Genomic DNA, 11,321 nt, shown 5'->3' with positions numbered 1-11,321 from the left:
GGAAAATAACCTAAAACATGATACTAAACTACTCTAATTGCTCCCCCTCCCCTTTGTTCCTTCTTTAATTTGGCTTGAAATAGCTTCAGAAATGAATTGGATTGGGCTTTGGAAGCCCAGAAATCACTGCCCACATTTTGCATTAAGTGAAGTCACGTGCTTGCATCTGTGCATATGCACGAACACTTGTGCGTACGCATCGTCGCATAGAGTTATAACTATGCGTACGCATGCCTGACCATGCGTACACATCATTGCATGAACTTCCAACCCTGCGCACGCATCACTGTACGTGCGCACAAATCTTAAAAGCTCCAAAATCTATTTCTTAATGAATTCTCCACTTTTGCATGCTTTTTCCTCACTTTTTCTATCCATATTTACCTTGTAAGCCTGAAATCACTCAACAAACACATCAAAGCATTGAATATGATTAAAGTGTATAAAATTTAGCAATTAAGGGCCTAAAAAGTATGTTTTCACTCTTAAGAACAATTTAGGAAGAATTCACAAAACTATGCTATTTTAGTGTATAAATGTAGGAAAAGTCAATAAAATCCACTCAATTAAAGCAAATAAATACCATGAAATGTAGATTTATCAAGTATCAAGTTAACTAAGTAGTTAGTAGAGTTTAGTTAGTTTAATTTTCTATTTTGGTGGATTTAGGTAGTTAGGATAGGTTAGAATAGGTTAGATTAGGCTTTGAGATTGTTGAAAAATGTTAGATTATTGAGTAGTGTGCTGATTCCTACTACTGAAATTGTTTGAAAAATGTTTGACTGTATTAGAATGATTGAGCTGTTTCTATGTTACCTTAATAACGATTGAAAACATTAATAAGTTCAGAAAGGTTGATGGATATTTGGTTTGGATGGAACCCTTTAAGGGTGGCTAAATTTAAAATTTAGGGGAGACTCTGTCAAAATTTATTGTAAGTTTTATAATAAAATAAAAAAAGTTAAAATTATGTTTTCAAAATTAGAATTAACATTTCCTGTATTTTGGTTCATATATATTTGTCTGTCATTATTTAATTTGTTCATTTATTTTATTGCTTGGTTGATATATTAATTTGTAATCTAAGTCATTGGATCTTGAGGTGACACTGGCAGAGACCTTCAAGTATACCCATACTTTAAAGGTGATGAGCGGATATTTTATACGCTTTTTGGCATCATTTTCATATTGTTTTAGTTATGTTATGTTTAAGTTTCGTTATATTTTCATAGGTTTTAGTGCAAAATTTACATTTTTGGATTCTACTTTGAGTTGTTGTATTTTCTGATGATTTCAGGTAAATTCTGGCTGAAATTGAGGAGTTTTGGCAAAGTCCGATTCAGAGGCAAGGAAAGCGTAGTAGATGCTGTCAGATTCTGACCCCCATGCACTCAAACAAACATTTCTGGAGCTATAGAGGTCCGAATGATGCACTCTTGACAGCATTGAAAAGCTAACGTCCAGAGCTTTCCAGTAATATATAATAGTCTATACTTTTCTTTGAAGGCGCCTGCCCATATTGGGCATTGAATGCCCAAGAACTACCCGCTTTCTGGCGTTCGACGCCCCAAAGGAACTCAAGCCAGCGGTGAACGCCCAAACACCCCCTTTGTGGCGTTCAATGCCCACCAAGATGCACAAGGCAGCGTGAATCAACCCTCTAATGGGATTTCAATGCCCATTCCTCAAGTTGGACGCCAAGCTCAGCCCAAGTACTCAACCAAAGTAGGTCCGAGAGTGGACTTTCGCACCTTTAGTCTAGTCTATCATACTTTTTTACTTCTTAGTTATTAGGTTATTATATATAGAACAAAGATCACCTTTGTAAAATACCTTTTGATCTTTGCCCCTTTGCACGTTTTACTATTACTTTCTGTAAGCTATGAGCTACTAAACCTCCTAAGTTAAGGTTAGGAGCTCTGCTAATTCTCGTGGATTAATAATATTACTATTTCTATTTCAATATCTCTAATTCTATTCTCTTATGCATTCTCGTTCTTCATCTCATGAATTAAGGATGAACCATGACATTCATCCTTGTTCTACTTGGGCTCCGTGCGAGTCCTAACCCAGAAAGCATTGAGCTAAAGCTAGAGATTGCATTGCGGATTCCAAGAGCGTACCTAGGAAACTTTGGTTATGTGACATAAAATCCCATTGACCGTGGGTTACTGAGGTCTCTGTGGCGTTAAGGCTAGAGTCAGAAAGCAGGATTCCCTGATCCGGAAGATCTGTCATTGTTTGTGGCATTTTGAGTAGGATCGCGAAGGGGAGTGGATTGCTTAGGGTTTCACCTTCGGCCATAATGGGAAGCCATGAGTTAACTTGATGAGAGGACATGAGTTGCTCAGATATGGTGGACTGCTATGGTTTATAAGAGATTAACTTGATGAGAGGACATGAGTTAATCCTGTACGACTACCATTGAAGGAATCATTCGTTATTGAAGTAGATAGTAAGAAAAGTTAATCCGGAAGGAATACGCATCTCTGAAGCCTTAACTGAACACCTATTACTGTTATCACACCAACCTGGTATTTCGTTCTTTACTATTTTATTTCTGCTTTCAACCAAACAACCATCCTTTCTAATCGCCTGATATGACCTACAAGATAGCCATTGTTTGCTCAATCCGACAATCTCCGTGGGATTCGACCCTCACTTACCTGAGGTATTACTTGGATGACCCGGTGCACTTGCCGGTTCATCTGTGCAAAACTTGTGGAGTTCAATTTCGCGCACCAAGTTTTTGGTGCCGTTGCCGGGGATTGTTCGAGTTTGACAAACTACCGGACAATCTTGTTGCTTAGATTAGGTACTTTTGAAGGTTTAATTGCTCTTTTACGTGTGTTTCTTGTTTTTTTTTTTCAAAAAATTTTCAAAACCTTTTCGTTTCTTTATTAATCTTTGTCTTATGTTTGAGTCTTGTGTCAGTTTTTAAGTTTGGTATCCCGTCTGTGTTCATCTTTTTCTTTAAAATTTTCGAAACTGTTCTTATTTTCCCTCTGGATATTCGAATTATTCTTGGTAATTTTTCTTGTTTGATTTTAAAAATTTTTAGTTTGGTGTCTGTTAGTTGTTTTTCCTTCAATTTTCAAAAACTAGTGTCAGTTGATCTTAAATTTTTAAGTTTGGTGTCTTTTAGTTGTTTTTCTTTTTTTCCTTCTTTAAAAATTCGAAAATCCAAAAAAATAATACTTTGATCTTTATTCAAATTTTCAAAATCCTAGCTATCTTTTCTTATCTTGGTTTAAAAATTTTAAATTTAAATTCTAATTTCAAATCTTATCTTTTCAAATCTTCATCATTATCTTTTGTTTATCTTTCTTTAAATTTCAAATATATTATCTTATCTTATTTTAGTTTCGAATTTCAAAATCAAATCTTTTTCAAATTTCAAAATCTTTTTCAAATCTTTATCATATCTTTTTACTTTAAATCTTCAAAAGTTTAAATTTCAAATTCTTATCTTTTGAAATCTTTATCTTATCTTTCTTTTTAAATTTTAAAACTTACTTATCTTATCTTCTTTTTAAATCTAAAACTTTTAAATTTTAATTCTCTACTTTCTTTTAAAATTGAATTTCAAAATCAAATCTTCTATTTTTATTTCTTGTTGGTTAGTTAGTTACTTGTTTTACCTTAGTCTCTTTCTATTTTCTTTCTCTTTCTTCTTTTTCAAGACCTCCTAACTACTTTCTCTTTCTTCTTTTTCGAAAATTTCATCTCTCTTTCCCTCTCTATTTTCAAAAATATCTCCTCTTTTCTCTCTATTGATTTTTGAAAACTATCCTTATGAAAGGACATCTTCTTTTCTTTTCCTCTTGACCTATCTCTCTAACAAAGGACCTCTATACTCTGACATAGAGAATCCCTTCTTCTTCTTTTCTTGCATTCTTTCTTTTTGTTTATGAGCAGGAACAGGGATAAAGAACCTCTCTTTGATCTTGATCCTGAACCTGAGAGGACTCTAAGGAGGCGTTTACAACAAGTTAGAGCACAACACTCTGGAGGAAACCTCACAGAGCTTTTCGAACAAGAAGCTGAGAATACAAACATGGCAGCCAATCCTAATGATAGGGGAGACGCAAGGAAGGTCCAAGGTGACATTACTGCACCCACTTCTGATTTTTATGAGCACAGGATCTCTATACCTGCCATTAGTGCAAATAATTTTGAGCTGAAGCCTCAACTGGTCACTCTAGTTCAACAGAATTGCCAGTTTCATAGACTTTCATAGGAAGATCCCAATAGATTCATCTCTGATTTCTTGCAGATCTGTGATACTGTGAAGACTAATGGAGTAGATCCAAAGTATTACAAGCTTATGCTTTTCTCCTTTGCTGTAAGAGACAGAGCTAGATTTTGGCTGGATTCCCAACCCAAGGAAAGCCTAGACTCTTGGAAAAAGGTGGTCAATGCATTTTTGACCAAGTTCTTTCCACCTCAGAAGTTGAGCAAGCTTAGGGTGGAAGTTCAAACCTTCAGACAGAAAGAGGGTGAATCCCTTTATGAAGCCTAGGAGAGGTACAAGCAACTGATCAGAAGGTGCCCTCCTAACATGATTTCAGATTGGACCATGCTAGATATCTTCTATGATGGTCTTTCTGAGATGTCCAAAATGGCATTGGACCACTCTGCTGGTGGATCACTCCACTTGAAGAAAATGCCTAAAGAGGCACAGGAACTCATTGACATGGTTGCAAACAACCAATTCATATACACTTCTAAGAGGAACCCTGTGAACAATGGGGTAGCTCAGAAGAGGGGAGTCCTGGAGGTTGACACTCTGAATGCTATATTGGCTCAAAAAACGATCCTGACCCAACAGGTTAACATGATCTCTCAGCATCTGATTAGATTGTAGGCTGCAGTTGGTAGCACTCAAGAAGCCTCCTATGAAAGAGATGCCTATGATCCAGATCTACCCATGATAGAGGAGGTTAACTATATGGGAAATTCCTCAGGGAATCCCAATAATGAGCCTTATGCAAACACCTACAACCCATCATGGAGAAATCATCCCAACCTTTCAAGGAGGGATCAACAGAAGCCTCAGCAAGGTTTCAATAACAGCCAAGGTAGAAGAAACCAAAATAAGTTCAATAACAGACCATTCCCATCTTCTCAGTAACAGATGGTGACTTCTAAGCAGAGCCTCTTTGACTTAGCCACTATAGCCTCTAATCTCTCTAAAACCACTCACAGTTTCATTACTAAAACAAGATTTTCCATTAGGAATCTGGAGGTATTGATTGGTCAGCTGAGTAAAAGGATCCCTGAGATCCTTCTAACACTCTTCTAAGTAACACTGAAGTGCAAAGCCCTCAGTATGAAAACTGAGGCCGAATCTGAAGAGGACCTTCTGGTGTTGAACACCAGCAAGGGAATAGCTGGGCGTTCAATGCCTAAAGAGGAGCAAATTCTGGCGTTAAATGCCACAATGGGAGAGGATGAGCGTTCAACACCCACTAAGGACCCCCTTGTGGAAGAACTAAAAGGAACCAAGACTCATGAGGAGACTATAGAGGTTTCCTTGAATGCCTTGTTGCAGATTATAGACTCTGAAGATCATTCCTCCTCTGATGAGAAAGAGGAAACTACAGAAGAGCAAGTTGCTCGGTACGTAGGAATTCTGATGAAGTTGAATGCCAAATTATTTGTAACAGAGACATTAGAGGATGAACCTCCAGTGCTCATCAAGGAACTCAATGCCTTGGTTAAGCAAAATCTACCTCAAAAGCTACCGGATCCCAGACACTTCCTAATCCCGTGCACCATAGGGACAATTACCTTTGAGAAGGCTTTATGCGACCTATTGTCAAGCATAAACCTCATACCTCTCTCTGTAATGGAGAGGCTGGGAATTTTGGAGGTACAAGCTGCAAAGATCTTATTAGAGATGGCAGACAAGTCACTGAAAAGGCATATGGTCTAGTAAAAGATGTCTTAGTAAAGGTTGAAAACCTTTACATCCCTGCAGATTTTATAATCTTAGATACTGGAGAGGACGAGGATGAATCCATCATGCTTGGAAGACCTTTCCTGACCACTGCCAATGCCATAATTGATGTGGCAAAGGAAGAGCTCATTCTGCAGTTATGAGAAGATCATATCTTGTTCAAGATGCCTAAACCTAACTCCCTTCCTAAAGGAGAGACAACTGTACAACACTTATTGTTCTAACCCTCTCTCCCAATGCAGAGCTTTACAGAGCCCCCAAACACCAAATCTAAGTTTGGTGTTGAGAAGCCATCATCAAGAACTAAGAATAAAGGCACTAAGAAGAAGGTGCCTAAAGGCTGGAGGGATAAGAAAATCCCCACTGAAGGTCTCTAACCTGCCATGAGAGTTGTCTTCACAGACAACCCAATCATTCCACACAGTGTGAACAAGATCCTATCTCTAGAACACGTGGAGTTCATCCATGAGAGCACAGGAAGGAAGTTCACTGTAAGGGGTGAAATTTTGAGCCCCTATCCATCCCCGTAAAAGAGCAAACCATCAAGCTACTGACGTTAAAGAAGCGCTTGTTGGGAGGCAACCCAACCATAATTAAAGTATTTCTGTGTTCTTTAAGTTTATTTCTATTTGAGTCAGATTAGTTTATTTCCATAGTTATTTCATTTGCTTTCTAATGTTTGTGATCATGTACAGTGCTTAGAACAGAAACAAAAACAGTCAGAACTGAAAATAGAACACCCTGGAGTGAACCCCTTGTTGGCGTTGAACGCCAAACAAGGAGGTAGAGTATGGGCGTTCAATGCCCAAGAAGGGGAAGAGACTTGGTGTTGAATGCCACCCCAGAGATAAGAAGCTGGCATTTAACGCCCAAGAAGGGGCAGAGACCTGGCGTTGAATGCAAGGAAGGGAGTCCCTAGAGGGCATTCAATGCCCTACTTGGAACAAGAAGCTGGCGTTGAACGCCAGCCAAGGAACAGAGCCTGGGCGTTCAACACCCACAAGGGGGCAGGAATTTGAATTTTCTAGCCTCTCAGGACCAGTGGGTCCCACAGAACCTCTACCTACCCTACCTTCTTCTCTCTCTTACTTTCTCTCTTCCCTTTACACACTCTTCCCCATACATCCTCAACCAATCACATCCACATCACCTTTTTCTCTTCCCAAACCCTTAATCACTCCCATCCATCAATTCCCACCCACTTCAAATTCAAAACTTTCCCACCCATTTTCCCCATAACCGAACCCTAGCCCAACCCCCCTATAAATAACCCCTCATTTACCCCTTCTTACTCACACAACACTCTTTTTCCCTTCCCCACACACATGGCCAAAGCCTTTCCCCCTCTCTTCTCTATATTTTTTCTTTCTTCTACTATTCTCTTCTTCTCTTGTTATTTTGCTCGAAGACGAGCAAATCTTCTAATTTTGGTTTTGAAAAATCTTTGCTTTTTACTTTCTAATCACACTAATGGCACCCAAAGTCAGAGAATCCTCTAAAAAGAGGAAAGAAAAAGCAATTGTTTCTGCTTCCAAAACTTAGGAGACGAAGACGTTCATCACCAAAGCTCATTAAGACCACTTCTATGAAGTAGTGGCAAAGAAAAAGGTGATCCTAAAGGTCCCTTTTAGGCTTAGAAAGGATGAGTACCTTGAAATCCAACAAGAAATTTGGGGAAGAGATTGGGAAGTGATAACCAATCCTATCCCAAATGTTGGAATCTTAATGGTACAAAAGTTCTATGCCAATGCATGGGTCACCAAAAAGCATGACACTAGTGTGAACCCAAGCCCTAAGAATTGGAACACCATGGTCTGAGAGTGGCTCTTGGATTTCAGCCCAGAAAGTGTAATGTTGGCGCTCAATCTACCACAAATGGTAGGAGACCCACACTCTTACACTAGAAGGGTCAACAATGACCAAAGTGCTTACGGACATTTGTGTGGAAGGAGCACAGTGGAGAAGGGATGCTCTAGGCAAGCCGTCCCGACTAAGAAGGCTTGACCTCAAGCCCGTAGCTAGAGGATGGTTGGAATTTATCCATCGCTCTATTATCCCTACTAGCAACCGGTCTGAAGTGACCATTGACCGAGCCATCATGATTCATTGCATCATGCTTGGGAATGAGGTGGAGGTACATGAGGTGACACCTCAAAAATTATACAAGGTGGCGAACAAAACCTCCACCCAAGCAAGATTAGCATTCACTCACCTTATATGTCACTTATGCAATTCAGCTGGAATGGTTATAGATGGAGATGTCCCTATATTTAGGAGGATGGAGAATGTAAGAGAGCCTGCACAAGAGCCTGTACAGCCTTCTCCAGAAGTCCCTGAGATGCTCCAAGGGATGTATTTTCCTCCCCAAAAATATTGAGATCAACTGAATACTTCTCTAGGAGAACTAAGTTCCAACGTGGATCAACTGAGGTTGGAACACCAAGAGCAGTCTACCATCCTCCATGAAATAAGAGGAGATCAAAGAGTTATGAGGGAGGAGCAGCAAAGGCAAGGACGAGACATAGAGGAGCTTAAACGCTACATTGGATCCACTAAAGGGAGCAGTAGCCGCCGTCATTAAGGTGGTCATGTTTCATTACCCCCCTTTACTTATGTTATTTTTCTATTTTCCATTGTATTTCATTGTCTGTTTCCTGTTTCTAGTGCTTGATGGATAATTTTTGGAAAACAAATTCCAATCACCTTAAAACTCACCGGCAAGTGGACCAAGTCACATCAAGTAATAATAACTCACGTGAGTGAGGTCGATCCCACAGGGATTGAAGGATTGAGCAACTTTAGTTTAGTGGTTGATTTAGTCAAGCGAATCAAGTGTTGGTTTGAGTGGTTTGTAATTGACAAAAGTTAAATTGCATGAATTGTAAAGGGATAGGGGTAATTGACTGTAAATTAAAAGGCAAAGAAAGTAAAGAAGCTGAATCTTAAAGTGCAAGTAATATAAATTGCAGAAACTTAGATTGCAAGAAATGTAAATAACTGAATCTTAAAGTGCAAGAAATGTAAATTGCTTGAATTATAAAAGAAGTTGGGAGCTGGGATTGCAAAAATTTAACAAGCAGAAGTAAAAGACAATTAACAGAGAAGTAGAAGAAGAATTAAGATGCAACAGATTTAAACAAGAAAAGGAAAATTTCTTTGAAAACCAGACAGAAAGTAGAATGCAGCTCAATTTCAAAAACTAAAGGGAAATTGAAGATCTCAGGGGTGGAGGAGTGAAGAACTGAAGATTGATGGTTTAGAAGTTATAATAAATACTCATTGTAAGTATAGTTACTAAACCAAGCAATCAACCTTTCTTACAAAAGTTTTGGTTGTCACAAGTAACAAACCCCTTTTTAAAATTGATAACCGAGTATTTAAACCTCGGGTCGTCTTCTCAAGGAATTGCAGGGAGGTATATTCTTATTATTGGTTATAAGTCTTGTAAATTGGGGATTTTGAAAGTAAGGAAGCAGTATGTTGAATGATAATAAGAATAAAATAAATAACTATAAAATAGACTCTTGGCAAGGTATGAAAACCGGAAGTCCTATCCTGGTTATCCTTATCAATTGTAATGAGAATTGGATTTTTCTCCCACTTTGTTAACCTCTAACTATGAAGGTAAGTTAAGTGGATGAATTAATTCTGATTCCTCAAGTCCTAGTCTTTCCTTGGGAAAAGTTAGAGTTATTGGAACCCGAATTAATTCTGGAAGAATTCCAATTTTCAATGAACCATGAGTTTGATAACTCAAGGTCTCCAATGACTCAACCAAAGCCAAAAGGAAAAAATCTAAATTATTTATATAAATAAAAGAAAGCAGTCATAATTCTGAAATACCTCAAATTATATTAAATAAAGAAATCAATTCTAACATGGAGTTCATAAGTCAATTAGGCAACATAACTAATACAAGAATTAAAGCATCTGAAAGTAAAAGAGAAATATAAAATAAAAGGAATATTGAACCTGTGACTGAAGATGAGTTGAACTAAACTAATAGAAATCCTAAAATCCTAAATCCTAAGAGAGAGGAGAGAACCTCTCTCTCTAAAAACTCAGAGATCAATTCTCCTTCCCAATTCTCCAAAATAAACTCAGAGATCCAAAACCAAAGCAAAGCTCTCAAAATTACAAGTTAAAATTCTAAAAGAAAGTAAAAAAAGTTCAAAAGTCCCCTCCTATCTAAATCAAACTAGCTTCTATTTATACACTTCCTATTTTTGGATTTTTGAATTTGGAGTGGGCCTTTTAATTTGGTGAAGAATTGAATTTAAATTGAATTTTAGTTCAATTTTGGCCCATGGGTGTTTGCTCCCAGTAGTGTGCTCAGCTCTTGGTGAGAGCGCAGCACTCATGACTTGTGTCCTTGGTCTTTTGTAGCGTGCCAAGCTTGTGTGCATCAGGGTAGCGCTCTGCTCTTGGGGAGAGCGCAGCATTGCCTTGCTTTGGCTTGTCTTATGCGCACCAATTCTCCCTGGGCCGTGTCAAGTTGCGCGTGTCATGCCTCCTTGGCCGTGTCACACTCGCGCCTCATGCATCAAGGAATAAGGAAGGTAGCGCTCTGCTCTTGGCAAGAGCGCAGCACTCCCCTTGCTTTGGTGAGGTCTCAAGTTCGAAACCTTGGGGAGACATTTGATAAACCCATATTTTATGATATATTCTGTGCTTAATTTGAGTGATTTATTCAATCCTTCACCCACTTATTCATATTAATTGCATGGTTTTACTTTTCCTTCCTTATTATGTGATGTATGTGAAAACATGTTTCCTATGTTTTAAAAGTAATTATTTTAATTTCCCTTTATTACCATTCGGTGCCGTGATTCGTGTGTTGAGTAATTTTAGATCTTCTAAGGCAGGAATGACTTAAAGGATGGAAAGAAAACATACAAAATTGGAAGAAAAGCACAAAACGGAGTTTTTGAAGAAACTGACAACGACGCGATCGCATGGACGACGCGGCCGCATGCCAGCGCGAATTAATAGCGACGCGACCGCGCGACAAGAAAAACTCCAATTGATGCGACCGCGTGACCCACGCGGCCGCGTGACAGAGGCCACGCACCAGAAATTACAGAAAATGCTCCCAGCGATTTCTGAAGCCCTTTTTGGCCCAAATCCAAGTCCAGAAGGCACAGATCAGAGGTTATGAAGTGGGAGAATGCATCCATTCAGAGAGAGTCTCCAATTAGTTACTTTTCATGATTTAGATTTAGTTTTGAGGGAGGTTCTCTCCTCTCTCTCTTTTAGGATTTAGATTTAGGATTTTATTCGCTTTCAGGATTATCTTTTTATCAGGTTCAACATTCCTTTTTATTTATCTTTTCAATCTAATTTATGAATTCTTCTATGT

This window comes from Arachis ipaensis, chromosome B7 (genome assembly GCF_059453495.1).
Source record: "Arachis ipaensis isolate K30076 ecotype BB chromosome B7, ASM5945349v1, whole genome shotgun sequence".
Lineage (NCBI taxonomy): Eukaryota > Viridiplantae > Streptophyta > Magnoliopsida > Fabales > Fabaceae > Arachis > Arachis ipaensis.
This window is presented reverse-complemented; position numbering follows the sequence as displayed.